Source organism: Pogona vitticeps, chromosome 6 (genome assembly GCF_051106095.1).
Source record: "Pogona vitticeps strain Pit_001003342236 chromosome 6, PviZW2.1, whole genome shotgun sequence".
NCBI classification, from domain to species: Eukaryota; Metazoa; Chordata; class Lepidosauria; order Squamata; family Agamidae; genus Pogona; species Pogona vitticeps.
Window position 1 is genome coordinate 35188419 of NC_135788.1, and position 16441 is coordinate 35204859.

The 16441-nt window shown below is 40.6% G+C and overlaps 1 protein-coding gene and 1 long non-coding RNA gene across 6 annotated transcripts in view; one reads left to right on the forward strand and one right to left on the reverse strand.

Annotated features, from left to right (window-relative positions):
- Positions 1-3884, reverse strand: part of OSBPL3 (oxysterol binding protein like 3) — a 111277-nt gene extending 107393 nt beyond the window's left edge. For 2 of the 4 annotated variants that reach the window (XM_073003302.2, XM_073003300.2), the window contains exon 1: positions 3520-3884. The gene's annotated coding sequence lies outside the window, so the exon portion shown is untranslated. Of the gene's footprint in view, positions 1-2246; positions 2488-3519 lie in introns of those variants that run through there. The other 2 variants (XM_078377211.1, XM_073003301.2) reach the window with 1 other exon arrangement.
- Positions 3885-3971: 87 nt separating this feature from the next.
- Positions 3972-16441, forward strand: part of LOC140708153 (uncharacterized) — a 41936-nt gene continuing 29466 nt past the window's right edge. The window contains exons 1-2 of one of the 2 annotated variants that reach the window (XR_012088312.2): positions 3972-7434; positions 8516-8566. This is a non-coding gene — a long non-coding RNA (uncharacterized LOC140708153). Of the gene's footprint in view, positions 8567-16441 lie in introns of both variants that reach the window. The other variant, XR_013537212.1, reaches the window with a different exon arrangement.

A 16441-nucleotide genomic window follows, 5' to 3' on the forward strand; every position in this document is an offset into this window, starting at 1 on the left:
CGTCCAAACATAGCAACTTCAAAAACACTGCTCCCTCTTTCAGCACTGCTGTTGATTGCAACAGACTTCATGAGAGATGACTAGTCCGATATTCAACATCTGAATCTTTTCAGGGAATGCACTTAAACTAGGACATCTGCTCATGCTCATAAAGGCTAATGAGTTTCACCTCCAGTTAACATAGCTAGCAATTTAAGTACACTGGGGAACTGCACAGCTGTACATTCACATTTAATAAATGAACTCATCTGCTTTACTGTACAGGGTTGCAAATAAAGATAGCAAACAAATATTTAGGTTTCATCCAAGTGGCAGTTCAAATCACAACTGAATGTGGTTAACCACTACTCCTTCGGAAGAATACCATACAAGCAGGGCCAAAGTTTCGTTCTTGTTGCTTTTTAAAGGCCCTATTAATGCTTAAAGTACTTGACTGGGATCTGAGTAATCCAAGCTCTAGTCTCCACTGAGGCATGAAACATACTAGAAAACGTTACTCTCTCTCAGCCTGACAGACCACAGCAGACTGTTCTGAAGCTTAAGTATGGAGGAGGAAAGCATGCATGACTCTTTAAACACTACTGCAGGAAAAGTAGTACAGTATATAAATTTCACTACTAAATGAAGTGCATGTTGTTCCATGCTTCCATCCTAATACTATGTCTCCCATACATGTGTGAAACCTCCACTCCAGTGTTCCAAGTTTGTATCTGTCTTCTAACTGCACTTTTCCCTCCCTCCCCCATCCGCACAATAACCTCCCCCCAAATATTCACCTTTGGGAACACAGCCCATGCTGTGGGTCCTGCTACCTTTGTCAGTTTACAATGTGTGATAACAGCAATCAGCATGGAAAAGGCCACAAAACATAATATCTATGCCTCTTGCAGACACCAAGTGCCCTGAATTGACCAGGAGATGCTTTAAAAACCTTCTGGGTGGAATTATCCCTATTTTAGATGAACCAGACCAATTTTCCTCCTGAAATTGGCATGGATCCTTAGCTACTCCGGAGCAAATAATTGTTTCCCAAAGCCCTGTATGGGAGAAAGATTATCTTTTCACATGTCCAGTCTAATTTAATTGTTTGATGTAGATTGATGCACTACACTGGTCTGAGGTAACGAGAAATAAGAATGGTGGCTCTCTTTTGAGGGAGCAATTACAAAGGAAGTGTGCCAACTTTAACAATGTACAGAACCCTCTAACAAAATAAAAGAAAGCAATGAATATTTAGTTTATACTAACCAATCTCACAGAGTCTTAGTGATATGTAACATTGCTCAAAACTGGAACAACCAACATGCATTATATAAAAAACACTTTAATGGTCAAGATCTTCAAACCTTTCCTTCAAAGTAAAAACAAAACAAAAGCTCTCTCTTGTCCAACCAGCAATGCAGTCATTTAACTTATTCTTATAAAAAGAACCATATACACAGAGAATAGAGTAACCAAAGTTTCCTGAGAAGCACTTTGGCTCCCCAAATCTACCGAGGTGTTATCACTGGGAGAGGATGCGGAAAGCATAAGGGTGAAAAAAGAGGCACAACCTATATTAATGAAACAAGGACAGCTTGTGGTAAACAGCATGGAATCTGTGAGCACCATTCAATTCTCTGGCATTCAAAATGAATTCATAGGTTGGAATTTTGTGGTTCAAAACAAATCTCTTGCATGCTGTTCAGTCGCCGAATCACAGGGATCTGGTGCAAAACAATCTAGGTCCTGAAAACCAAGATGTGTCCATGCCTTCTAACCTGGCGTTCTGCCTTCCAGCAGTGGAGAGTGAGAACCTTTAAGCGGGTCATAGAAAAAAGTATGTTGGATTCATTCATGCCAGTATTCTCTCACCGTTGAAAACCCACTTGGTTCCCTCTCTCCAAAACTATAGCTTTAGAAGCAAACTTGTAAGAAAACTGTAGCACAGACAAAGAATTTAAAGAAATAAGATACACAAAAGAAATAGCTCAGGAAAACGGAAGTGTCAATCTGGATAGCAAGGAGAACTATGTCCAGTTTAAACATATTTATATGTTTAAACTGGACATAGTTCTCCTTGCTATCCAGACTGACACTTCCGTTTATATATGTTTATGTCCAGAACTATATATATACTGTAGTTCTTCTTGCTACCCAGATTTTACACACACACACACACCCCTATACTACACTCCCCAAACAAAAAATTTCAAATTCATCAAAACAAGTACGACAGTCTACTTAAAACTGAACATTCTGCCTACCTGGGTACTCGCAGCCACTACCTATTCGGGATGCCTAACGCAAGCTGCCCTGAGCCGCTGTGCCCTTACGGTGGGCAGGGTGTGCGGAGGGTGAAAGCCAAGCGGCTTTTCATCACCTCGGAGCGACGTACCGGAGACGGAAGGCAAAGCAGCTCTGAAAGTAAAGTACCCGCGACAACGCAAGGCGGGCGGGCGCGAGAAACACAAAGATGCATTAGTTAAGCGGCTCTACCTGTGAGCTTGCCACGCCCCTCGCGACCAAGAAAGAGGCGGAGCCTCCGGACTCGCCCCATTTTCGTTCCAAGGGAGGTTCCACAAAGGGCCCTCTCGGTTGATTGACGTTCAAGTTGACCAAGGGAGACTCTCTTAGACTGAATCACGAAAAGCGGCAGGATGGGGGCGGGGAGCTCGCTCTTTCCCCGACAAACCGGGTGTTTCCATGATGTCAGCCAGTAGCGCTTCTCAGACAGGTGGAAAGCGCTCGATGTGATGCGGGCGGGCGGCCACCGCGGAAACCAAACCGAGGGACCTGTCAGTCTGCCGGGGGCAAGAGTTTAGCGTCGCTATGGTAGTTTATTCCAACGCTCCGCTGTCAAGTCAGTTCAAGTGACCCCTCCAAAAAAGAGTACTTAATGCAATGAGTGCATTTAAGAGCCAGGTAGAGAAATATCATTTAGATTACGGCGAACGGCTGCTGTCTTAAATCAGGATTGCAGTGCAACAAACTAATCCCAAACCAGCTTTACGGCACCTCTTCCTGAGCTTAGCGATTTACAGTTTCCATAATTACTTCGGATTTGCACCGCAAACGCGTGCACACTTCCTATTATTTAAGTAAGGTACAAAAGTCCGATCCGTCTTTATTCAAATAAAATTCTACAACACCTCCCCTAAATCCTTAAACTAAACCCGGAGTGCTCAGCTGACAACCAAGGAAGACGCAGCCTGCTTAAAATGAAGTCGCCGGCAGCCAGACAGGCAAGCGATCAATGAAGGAAGAAGCGCTTGAACTAAAGAATACAGTAGTTGCAAACAGAAATAAAGCAAACGATCAAAAGGATCCGAGCGTGGTCGAAAAGAGAAGACAGAAGCCATAAAGGGATCTCACGACATTTCCATAAATTCGCAACCAATGCATATAATTTTTTTTTAAAAAAACGGAGCCAATGAAGCAGAGAAAACCTCTCGTTCTCTTAAAAAATCATCAGCGTGAAGAATAAAACTCTACATATAATGAGAGGAGGAAAGGAAAAAGCCGGAAGGGTTTTTTTACCTTAATTTGTTCTGATGAAGCAGAAAGGGTTTGTAGCCATCCTGAAACTGCCCGAGCATGTTTCAAAGTTCCGGACTCTTGCCTCCGAGTAGACGCCTTGCCTCCCCATGCCCTCAGTGCTTGCAATGCAGCAACGAAAGAAAGACCGCCAGTCCCACCCAGCTCTGACCCAAGCGGTGGAGGCGACTGGTCGCGCTCCGAGGGGGCGGAGCTTCGCGGAGCGTTCTTCAAGTGTACTGTACTGTAATCGCATCAAGGCGCTGGCACCGTCCGCGGACTTCTCCTTTGGCAGCGGCGGGGAGCTGTTCATTTGTTCCCCTGGGTAAGAACAGGCGGGCACACCCCTTTCCTCCACACGCGCACACACACACACACAGAGCCTCCTTGTAAGTACTACCGAACTCTCCCGGGTATTTGGTCTCCACCAAACTCTTGTTTGCCTCGTACAAGGAATTCGGTTGGTTCTGATCCCACGCCTTTCGCCCCCGCACGAGAGAAACCTGATGAAAAGGTTAAATTTAGCTTGGATGTTTGTCTCCTTTTTTGTTTTTTTACGAAAAAAAAATCAGAGTTGTTCATGCTCTGAAACCCAGACACGCCTAATATCTAAATAAATTTGTGTGAATGCAGGTAAAAATCTGATCACAACCTGTTTTAGGGAAAACTGCAGAGCTGCTTATAAGTTTAGAATTTACTTCCCCATCCCCCAGTTTAAATGACACTCTGTGGGTCAGGTTGCTAGGAATGGAAATTGTAATGATAAATCATTAATCAGAAAAAAAAAGATTCAGTTGACCCATGGAACTCAAAAGCTTTCAGCAGTATTAAGAGCCAGTAATATTGCATTTGTCATGTTCTGCCAAGTCACTTTCATCTTATTGTAACCTTAATAGGGGGCACAAGGTATGTGAGATGCTGAAAGGGTATAGTGCCGTAGAATGGCAAACAGGGGTGTGTTTAGAAGGCAAGAAAGGATCATATCTGATCCTGCTTTGTCAGGAGCACTCTCCTTTAAAGTAATGCTTCATTTCACCAAGAAATCACTCCAGCCTGGCCCCAAAAAGGAGTAGCCCTGCTGCTGGGCCAGAAAGGTACAGCTTGGGCATGTAATGAGGTCAGGCTGGAGAACTATTGCCTATATTTTGTGTGATCACCAGGATTAAGCTCACACTGAACCACTCCATAGGCAAGTTACATATATGGCTGTGTGATCCTCCCCTAGGATTCAGGAGACCTGGGTTCAAATATATCTGCTTGGCCATGGAAATTTGGAGGGGGGGCATGAATAAAACAATGCCTTAAATATCTTAAAAATCATTTTAGAGTCACTGTAAGTCAGACACAACTTCACAGGACACAACAAGATGTCCAAAGGGCAGTTCACTGTTGCCTTTGTTCCCATGAGTTTCCATAGCCAAGTATGGATTTGCATCCAAGGCTCCCTAGTCTGAGTCTGTCCACTACACACCACAGCAAATCTCAAGCTAGTAGCATGGTTGATTTGAAAACTGAGCGTATCATGGAAAATGGAAATGCAGGATCCAGCATAGTCATGGGGGAATTTGCAGCCTTCCAGGTGTTGCTAGAGTGCAACTCCTATAAGTTCTGATCATTTGCAATGCTGACTGGGGTTGATATGGTTTGAATTTAACTTTATGTTCTAAAGTCCAAACAATGAAGAAACTAAGAACCAACTTTCATCTTCTGCTCCTTGAGAGTGATGCAATTTGGAGCACTTTTAAATACTATGGAGTGCAGTTATACATTTCTACAAGCACTCACAGCTAGTAAAATGTAACCTGTAACTAGTTACTTTCTGAAACAAGTTGTGGCCGGAATCCTGTTGGTGATTTACATTTGTATAAAGCTAATTACATGCACTGTGCTGGCAAATTCCAACTCATTAACAAGGTGCTGGTTGTGTTACAGATAATTAAAAGTTACTTTCTAGATGTAACGAGTAATAACTAAGTTACTTTTTTGGCCACATTGCTAAGGGCAGCATGTTTCTAAAGAATGAATTACATGTGCAGTTGGAGGACCCATAGCAATAACAGCAGTGTTGCTGAGGAGAAATAATAAGTAATGAAATGAGGTCCTTTAAAAAATTAATATTCCAAGCTCTGCATGCAATACATTTTAGCAATAAAAATATGACGATGTTAGCTGGATGTGTGGATTTATGTGGTGCATGTGCATGCAAGAAGGAGTCCAGTGGAACCATGATGTTATTGTTATGGCATGAACTTTCAGTGGACTCCAATGTATTTTACTAGATGCATTAAGTGTTATCTCAGTGCCCATCTTCTTGACAGAGGCTCAACATCATTATTTATTTATTTATTTATTTATTTATTTATTTATTTATTTATTTATTTATTTATTTATTTATTTATTTATTTATTTATTTATTTATTTATTTATTTATTTATTTATATCCCGCCCATCTAGTATATTCTACCACTCTGGGCGGCATTATGACTATTCATACTTTGGATGCAGCTGTTCTAAACCATAAGGTATATCAAGAAAGTGAGTACTTGGTCAGCTAAAGACTAGCTTTTTAAATTTCAAGCACAGAGTGCTCTCCTCCACTATTATTTACTGGGTGGTGGACCTGGGGTAGGGAGAAGAGAAATGCCAAAGTTACTACTTATATACTAAAAGATACTACTATTAATAATAATAAATCATGAAATGTCAAATCAATTCTGACTTTCCTTTTCAGATTTTTCCAAGTAAAGAACACTCAGAAGTGATTTATTCTGGGGGTGTCCTGGGAGTAGGCTACTTTACCCAAGACCACACAGCCTCTTCTGTGATGCACTTTGGGGACCTGAACTGCTCATTAAGCTAAGCAAAATTTGCTACTTCTAAGGAAAACAAGATCACAGATAAAAAGATCACATATAGATTTATTTTTATTTATTTATTAGACTTATATACCGCCCATCTAGAACATGTCTACTCTGGGCGGTTATCCTTCAGATTTGGTAGGAAATGGTACATCAGGAAATGATGAAAAGCAAATCTTAGTTTCAAAACCCAGAAGATAGGAAAGTGATTAGAAAATGGCTAAAATCTGGTAATAAATTACAAGTAGAGCAGCCCATTAACACAATGGAGTTTACACAGGTGTTGACTCACCAAATCCCCACTGCTTCAGTGGTTCTACTCTAGTTGTAATTTGTTACTGGATTTCAGCCAATGTTTAGCTGATAGTGAGTTCGGAACGTCTAATTTGGTTATTATGTTGGCTAGGCCACATTTTAAACTATTAAGCTGATGTTAAGTTGCCATTAAATGTAGATTGCTACCGTGTTAATAGAAAGAAAAAGAAAAATCTCATCCCAGAAATCAGAGTTCTAGCTCTCATAGAGGGGATCCATGCTGTCACTTTCATGTGCTGAAAGTGAAAACGCAGGCAGCCATGGTTCGTTTCTCCTGCTCAATGTGTGTGCAGTCTTGGCATGCTTATCAAATAACTGAACAGAGTGTTCCTTTAGACACAGTGGGGTTAAATGCAAGAGCCTCATGGCATAGTGGTTAAGCAAAATCTGCTCATGACCCAGGTTTAATCCCAGGTACCTAGCTCGAGGTTCACTCAGCCTTCCATCCTGCTGAAGTCAGTACTGTATATTGAGGACTCCAGCTTGCTGAGAGAGGGGGCATTATGTAGCCTGCATAATTAAATTGTAAACTGCCCAGATAGAGCTTTAAGCACTATGGGGCCGTATATAAGCTGCACACTTTGCTTTGCTTTGAAGATTATGAGTAGATGTGTGTAGGAATACTGACAGCACTTGTAGCAGAGTGAAATATTGTTGAACTTTTTTTAAAAAGTTTTTATCTCTATAACATGCAGAAATTGAAGTTTGGGATTATAACAAGCATTGACCTTCCTGTAAGATTTAGGTAAGCTAGACTTCAGCCTGTCTCTCTTGAGAAGCACTTCTGCAGATGATAGCTTCCTTCATTGTGGCATCGACCTTGGTCCTCAGTGGGATCAGACAGCTTTCAAAGCAAGATGTTTCAGTTGCTAAAATAGTTGCTTGCTGGTATAATACTTGAGTGCATTATGTTTTGAGGGTTTCAAAATATAGTATTGAAAGTGTTGGTCTTTGACTATAATGAAAGAATCCCAGTAATTCCAACTACAATATTGTAAACTGCTTAGGAATTGTTTGAAATGAATAAATGTGATTTCCCTTTTTAATAAACAACGACGGACTTTTAAACTATATACTTAAAAATCGTTTACTGTGATCTATCGGTATCAGAAGCGCTTTTGTTTCGACAGGAAACTTTTCTTCATCATTCTTATTTTCAAGGCTGAACCTGCTTTGTAAAACTTAGAGAGTCTAGCAGCAGCAGTATTCATACCCATGTTGCTCTGACGGCATAATTTACTCCCCATAGTGTTCCCCTTGAACCCAGTTAGTGTATTTTATGTTATACAAAATCTGAATTATGACAGCGTTTTGCTTACAAATCAGTTTTGATCTGCAAACCTCAAATGCAAAAAAGAGGCAATATTATTGGAGTTTGTATACTTAATCTTGATTTGAGCATTGTACTTGTAAAAAGAATTCTGATGGTTAGAGACTGCTTTTACTGTAATCCAGCTACAGCCTTTGAACATAGAAGCTTTATATGTACTCCACTTGGTGTTATTACATTTTCTCTTTGATTTTCTCTAATTTGAAATGAAATCACGTGGCTTTAATTATTAAGCCCTCACATAAGAATCTCTTGCTTTTGCCAAATGAATAAAACCTATTTAAAATAGAATTCTGATTTATAAAATGATTACAGTACTATTATGTTTTAGAGCAACTGAAGAGGGAATAATATTTAATTTTCAGTATGTCTTTTCTTTTTTCTAAAAAGGAAAAAAACACATGAATTTATATCTTGTGGCTAGAAAAGGTTTGTTTGTTATAAAGAAATAAATGACTTGTTATTTATTTATTTAAAATATTTTCTCCTTAAAAAGGTCCCAAGGAAGCTTAGATCATTAAAAAGACAGCACTGAAAGCTAAAACCAGTAAGTATACAAATATTTAAACAGAATTAAATAAACACTATATTTAAATAGAATCAGCACTAAAACACATTTAAAAGCATCAATCCATTTAAAAAAATCCTCCTCAGACAGTCAGACAGAAGAGAAAGCCTTCCTGAAGAGAAAGGTCTTTGCTTGTGGAACGACAGCTTAAAATGGTCAGAAATTGCAAAGTGTCTTAATGTCACTCAAGCTTCTGCCTCTGGAAGCTGTAAAAGGTGCTGCATTTGGTCTAGAGGCCCCTTACTGTTGTTACCTCAAACTCACAGACAGGATGCTGTGGTAAATATGTCAGTGTGAGACACACGGTATTCTGTCAGTATAATCAGGGTGATACGAGCTAGAACAACTTGTAACAGCACAGGGCTGTCTTACTCAAAACATATTTCAATCTGTTTTGCAAACTATGGGCTGACTTCGCACAGGTAAAAGGCCACCTACATGGCACTTTTATGACCGGTATAATCTGTTGCATAACAAATCTCCTTGCTCTGTCGTAATGTCTACCAAGGCCTCTGCCCAGATCCTCTTTAGCATATGGGGGATTTTCTTCATTTCAGAGGCACTGCATAACTGTTGGTTAGTTCCTTTCTCTCAGCCTCATCTCCTTCAGTGGGTTCATGTGAAGATAAAGTGAGGATGGCAAGAGCAATGTAAACCATTTTCAGTTCACTGAAGGAAAATTCCAATATGAATGCAACCATTAAATAATAGGGATACCATAATTATCCTGCCATCCATCAATGTGTGTGGTTTGCATCTTTCCTTATAAATTATACCCCCGGCATCATTTTACTTAAAAAAATAAATAAAAGAGGGCTGATTAGCCCCCTGGGGATGGTGGGCAGTGCAAGGTTGGCCACTTACACAGCACCAAAAGAATGATATGCATTACCATAAAGGAAGACAGCTCGTCAAATGGAGAATCATCCTTCATAAAGAAGGGCATATGGCCAATCTACTGTGCAGCCAAATAATTCATATTGGTCAGAATCCTACTGCTGGCTTACATTTGGAAAAGGGAAGTCATGTATGTTGTGGTAACAAATTGCTGCTCGTTAATGAGGTGTTGGCTGTATGCTTAGAACAATCCCCAGGAATGCAATCAGCACCTCATTAACAAGCAGCAGTTTGCCACCAAAACATATATATGATTTCCTTTTTCCAAGTGTATATCAGCAATAGAATTCTTTCCTTTTACTCATGCTGCCTGATTCCCCCTTCTTATGCAACTTCTTATGCGCCAACCTATGAATTCATAAACCAGTGGAATAAGTGCATGGACAGAAAGGGCTCTGGCATTTGATAGATCTCAAGGCTTGCTTTGGAAGCTAAAATTCTTTTTGTTCAAAACATGTTTAGTATGGGGTAGAAGAGAAATATATTAGTAAAATGTTAAACAGATTCTGGATGGTGTGTAGTATGAATAGAGGAATAAGAATTTAAGTCAAGGTGATTTGAAGACCTGAGTTGGCTGTTGGCATGGCAGTTGGATAGACACTCCCCCTCCCTTTTGTTTGAGAGTGAGTAGTGGCCAAAAATGAGGAATTTTCAGTGGTGATTTTATATGGGGTGGTGGAATTGCGGGGTTGTCTGTATTGTTTGTTTGAAGTTTTTAGGGGGTATTGTACTACTTGGGACGAGAAAGGAGAAAGGGAGCTAAATAATTATGGTTAATAGATTTCGAATATTATATTTAAAAGTGAAGGGCCTGGGGTGTGTTATAAAGAGGAAAAGAATATAGGTGCCACTGATGAAAGATAGACATAATTTTTTAATAGGAGACACATGAAGTAAAAGAAGGTGCTAGCAAAGTTAAATTAAATTGATCTGGTATTTATGAAAAAGTATATAGAAGTTCAAAATCAAGATGGGTTGCAATTATTATTTCCCCAGGCATTTGATCTCTCCCAGGGTGAGATCAGATTACCTGGGAAGAATGGTCTCCATGCAGAGAGTGTAAAGGTCATATGTTCAAAGCAGGAGAATGGCCTCCACTCCAGAATCCTAATGATGAGTGGGAAGACTGACTAAGAACAGTGATGCATGAGCAAAGAAGGGGGCTGCTTTAATTATTGCTAATTTCAAGGCCTTTGAACAGTGTCTTTTTATAGCCTCGCTCAAGGGCAAGGAGCTGAGACTTCACCATCACCCCCTGACTCTGACCTAAACAATTAAATAAAACTAAAGCAATATATTAAGAATAGTAACTGACTATAACTATGCAGAATTGGAACCATGAAGAACTGTCAGAAATCAAAGAGGAACACACATTGCATCAACTTTGTGAGAAAAATGATTTTACCAGAACAAATTCAAAGCCAGATTGCACAAGGCAGCATTCATGCTTCCCTGACTGTTTGGTCTCAGGGTGGCATGTTGATCCTGGGTAGATAAGGGAGCCATCAGATCATGTGGAAAGACATCAGTCTTCAATCTAGGCGACAAATGTGGTATGAATCAGTTCCTGGGAGCAACAAGAAAGAAACATAATTTAAACCAGTATTGTCCATGGTTCCATGCACCATGGAAGGAGGAATTTGTTAGGCAGCTATCTGGGAATATCTGGGAGTTGAAATCCAAAAACACACATTTGCACACTTCCAGTGTCTACACTACACAGTTATAGCAGTTTAATTTTGCTTTCATTGACTCCATCCTTTGGACTTCTCATGGATCTGGTTAGGCACCAATTCCCTGCTGTAGTCAGACGTGGCCACTATTGCTTTCTGGCAGAGAATTCTGAGCACCTCACTAAACCGCAAATCACAGGATTCTGTAGGACAGAGTAGAGATGGGCATGAACCTGAAAAATTGTGGTTCATGATGTGGTTCAAACCAACTGAAAAACCAAACCATGAACCAGTGCATTTTTGGTTCATGATGGGGGCACTACCTTGTTCTGTTGCACTCCCATCACCATTTAAATACACCAAACTGAATTTTGGAGAGCTCTCATTCCTCCTTGAAGTCATATTTAGTAGAGGATCAATTCACACGTTAAGGCAATAGCTTATTTCTTCCTCTTATAACATTATCCTTCCAGCAATGCAAATGTTTCAGTGCTACATGCCTAAGCCATCAAACATGCAAACAAAATCATGCTATCTCCCACCTGAGTGATTAACAAAACAAAAGGAGGCTATGGTTGTTGTAGGTTTTTCGGGCTGTTTAGCTGTGTTCTGGAGGTTTTTCTTCCTAACATTTCACTAGTCTCTGTGGCCGGCATCTTCAGAGGACACGGCCAAACAGCCTGAAAAACCTACAACAACCATTGGATCCCAGCCATGAAACCCTTTGGGAATACAAAAAGGAGGCAAATTTGCTAAATGCAGACTGAGACAAGCTCGTAAATAAACAGATGATTTCTTCCTTTTGAGGGAACTCTACTTTTAAGGTTATGTCAATTTTAATGGCTAGTGTTTTCCAGAAGAATAACACTTTAGGGAAGAAAAAAGAAATGTCTCACATTCAGGGAGTGGAAAAAGTAAAGAAGAAAAAAAAATCTGGCCTGGGGTAGAAAAATCCAATACTAAGGCTTTAGAAGAGACTACCTTTTTGAGGAAGCATGGTTTTAATGTTTTACTTACACCACAACAGAGAGGTCTCCAGCCCAGAACCAATGAGAAACCAATGAATCAGTGTGACAGTGCTGCTGAACTTTTGACTGTAGCCCCCAGCTTCAAATAGGAACCAGATGTTCCAAAGTTCTTTGATAGCTATGACTGAATTACTTTAATGGCAACAAGATCACAAAGCAAATGCGTTTCTGAGATAAAAAGTAACACATCCCAACAATCGCAGCACAGTCTGCCTTTCATAAATCTGCACATTACTTACTAGTTGTGACTTGATTCTGCCAGTTTATCAGAGCCAGACATCATTGCATAACAGGCCCAGATTTAATGTGCAGCTGTTGTGTCTTCATGTTCGTGTGTTTCTGTCTGTATTATGACTGGGCCTGAAGTCACAGAGGAAACTGTAAGGGCACTGGCTTTAAGTTCCCCAGGAGAAAACAGTTTCATATTAAATAAATAAAAGGGCAAAACTAAGAGTTTGCAGATACCCATCAAAAAAATTCTATCAGCCACTTTGTATAACGAAAAGCATCTTCAAGAAAGAACAATTTGCAGATGTGACGGTCTATTGGCAGGGTACTTAACCCTTCTCTCTCACCATTTTTCCCTCTGAAAAAATATGTCCACAGACATACATAAACACACAAAAAGGCAGAAACATATTTATCGGAAAGTAACTGAAACCTTGCACAGAAAGAAATGGGGAAAGGTTAAATGTAAGAGATCAGCTAAGTACTCCTAAACTAGGGTCAGCCTTAGCTTTAGGAAGACTAAGGCAGCTATATCAGATAGCAGATTTTGGAAGTCATGGAGGGGCAGAAAATTGTAAATGGTTTTTGTGGGTTTTTCGGGCTCTTTGGCCGTGTTTTGATGTTCTTCCTAACGTTTTGCCAGTCTCTGTGGCCGGCATTTTCAGAGGACAGGAGTAGCAATCTGTGCTCTGGTGCAGAAATGGTTTCTTTAACTATTTTTGTATTTGTGTAGCTAGAAGTGGAGAGAGGTGCTAACAGGATTTTCTGTTGGCATGAGGTGTTGTGCATTATAACTAGGGAGAGTGAGAAGCAGTAACTCTGACTCCAGGTAGCAAAATGTCCTGGGCTGAAACTGCTTCCACCACATCTTTTATTCCAAACTGTCTCCACTAGCTTTTTTATCTTACAAAATATGGCTACTAGTGTCATTTTAACTTTCATTTATGTGCAATATGTAATTTTAGACTCTGTGTCTTCTTACGTAATCTGAGGTTTGAGATATTAAGCCGCATAGTCCTTTGAAATTTTACATAAATTAAGCAAGTTTATCTTAGAGTCCTCTCTAACTACTGTTAAAAGACAATGTCTGAAGCTTGTGTGAAATAATGAGCTGCAGCCCCAATAAGCATGCATAATATTTAGTAATGAGAAAACAGTTGGGCTGCACAAGGTCTTTGCCTCTTAGTGAAGTTACTTTTCTTCCGCTTTATTTCCCACATCTTCTGTCTTGAACGTTCTTGCCACCAAAGTGTCTTTTATGATGTTCGCAGCAATAAAATACAGACATTTCTAAAGCAGACCAGTTAAATCACTTGAAAAAAGTGTGACTAACCGCAGAGCTGACCTCAGCTAATTTAATATCTGAAACCAATTGCTTGAACAAGGGCTTTCAGATACTGTGAGGAAAAAGGAGACAAGAACTCTTAATATCTTTCTATTTACAGAAGGATGTTACTGACTGGAAGCTGAACCGTATTTTTCAATGTAATGGAGCAACAGGCCCTTGAATTCTATTCACCTCTCTAACATCATGCCGACAAAATGGATGAAAAAGCTCCATTTAGCCTTTGTTAAGCATTCTACCACCACAACATGTGTGATGCAAAAACAGCATAAATAAATGGTTGGCCAACTTTGCTTATAGGGAAGATCTGGGAAAAGACTTGAATTCAATGAAAGCTTGGGTTACACATGTAGAAACAAATACTTTCTTGGCTAGAGTAAGTAAAGGTTTTGAAGAAAGTTCTAGGACTCTTGGCGGACTGGACTACAGTAGGTCCACAGGTCCCAGGTTCTGTTCCTTACATCTCCAGTAGAAAAGCCCAGCTGATAGTAATGTCCTCTGCCCAAGATCCTGGAGAACCCATTGCTGGTCAAAGAGCAGACCACAGCAGGGTACTCTTTGTCCATGGACCTAATGTGGCACATTGAATATCTTGGTCCCCCTTACTTCCTCCTAAACCCGAACCCATCAAGCTAAGAAAGAGAGCTACTGTTATCATTGATCACTGATCAGAGACAATTCTCTCTCATCTGGCACTTCCAGAAGCTAATATTGGTCTCGATCGGCAGTCTTAATCTGTCCTCATACGGTATAGGAGGGGTTTCTTTGTAAACCCTACATTTTTTGCTGATGAGAAACCAAATTCAAAGTTCTTTGTATTTTTCTACTAGAAACATTTATCTCTATAAGGAAGGACAACAGCAATAAAGTCTGAAGTAAATGGTAAAAACCTCTGTGTGGACATATTGATATTTTTAAGTGGGAAGGAAAGCAATAATATTTTAAATGATCCCTGCCAGAATCTAAGAGAATCATCCGATGTTCTAAACACAGATGCAAAAGCCTCCCACGTATTTCTGCCACTGACACAGTATGTGGGCTAGAAAAAACAAAAGAGCCTTAAGAAAAACTGAAAGCTCTTGTTCACAGTCATAGTATTGGCCACATAATATTATTTCACCAAAGACTGGGCTGTCCATCTTTCCCCAGTGCTTGAGTAGCCGACTTGGTACTACTGTACTGTCATTTTGAAAAATCAGCCCCCTCATCTGTAGCTCCAGCACACAAGCTGGGCTAATTAGGAGCAAAACTAGTATTGATGGACACAAATTGGTTGCTTCATACAAAATATCTCACATTCACATGCTCTTCTAAGTGCATGAGACATATGCATCACCGGCTGTTGTGTCAGTTGTCAGCTACACAAAACAGGGAGGCCACGACTTTCTCCACTTCTCCTGCCAGTCAAAAACAAAACACAAATCATTATGTTCTTGTGCCTTACTGAGTTGAACGTGTTTTGATGCTGCTTCTGTTTAGCATCTTTTACTGTGGGATTTGTATGATCATTTTAAGTATTTGTATGCTTACTGTTTTTTGCTTTAAATACTGTCTTTGAATGATATGAGCTATCATTGTCCTTGTTAAGGAGAAAGGCAGGGTAGACTGTGAAACAGGAGGTGAAAGGGATATCCCACTCACTGGAGAGTTGTCCCTCCTCCATACTGAAGAGACGGAAATACAAACACACCCCACCCCACCATCCACAAAGACAGAGCAGCAAGGGACAGAAACAGACAGGCTAAGAGAAGAGATACAGTGGTGCCTCGCTTAACGATTGCCTTGTTAAACGATGAAACCACTATATGATGACTGTTTTGCGATCACTTTTGCGATCGCAAAATGATGTTTTAATAGGCAAAATCCGCTTTGCGATGATCGGTTCCCTGCTTCGGGAACCGATTCTTCGCATTACGACGTTTTAAAACAGCTGATTGGCAGCTTCAAAATGGCCACCCGCTGTGTAAAATGGCTCCCTGCTGTGTTTTTGGACGGATTCCTTGCTTTACAGGCACCGAAAATGGCCGCCCCTATGGAGGATCTTCGCTGGACGGTGAGTTTTTCAGCCCATTGGAACGCATTGAACGGGTTTTCAATGTGTTTCAATGGGGTTTTTTATTTTGCTTAAAGAGGATTTCTCTCTACAGCGATTTCGCTGGGACAGATTATCCTCGTTAAGCGAGGCACCACTGTACAGAGAATGACATTAGGAGGGGCTCAGGGAGAAATGGCGGGAAAAGAGTGGGTGGAGTTTGAGGCAAAGACAGTGGAGATAAAAGGAAGGAAGAGCAATTACCACCAGGCTGGGAATGAATATGGATGGAGGATCCCTGAACTGGGGCTTGGGAGAGGCTAAGAGTGCCCAAGGAAGTGTCAGATTATAGAAGGAGAAGAGAGATCGTGCCCAGACCCTTGTATTGGGGAGAAGCCAAGGCAAGAGAGTGGAGAAGGAGGCTGAGAGAGGAGAAAGATAAAGTTGAGAGAGAAAGGAAGGAAAGATTAGAATAGAGGATAAACGAAATGAGGAGGAAGGGTTACAGGGAGGACCCTGGAAAGATCCAGCATCAGAGGGACATCCCCTGTGGAATGACAGTCGGGATGACGAGGCCATGCCCCTGTTGGAAAGTGAGATGGGACAGACCGTAGCAGACAACATCTTTACAGACTGGCCAGGTCCATGGAA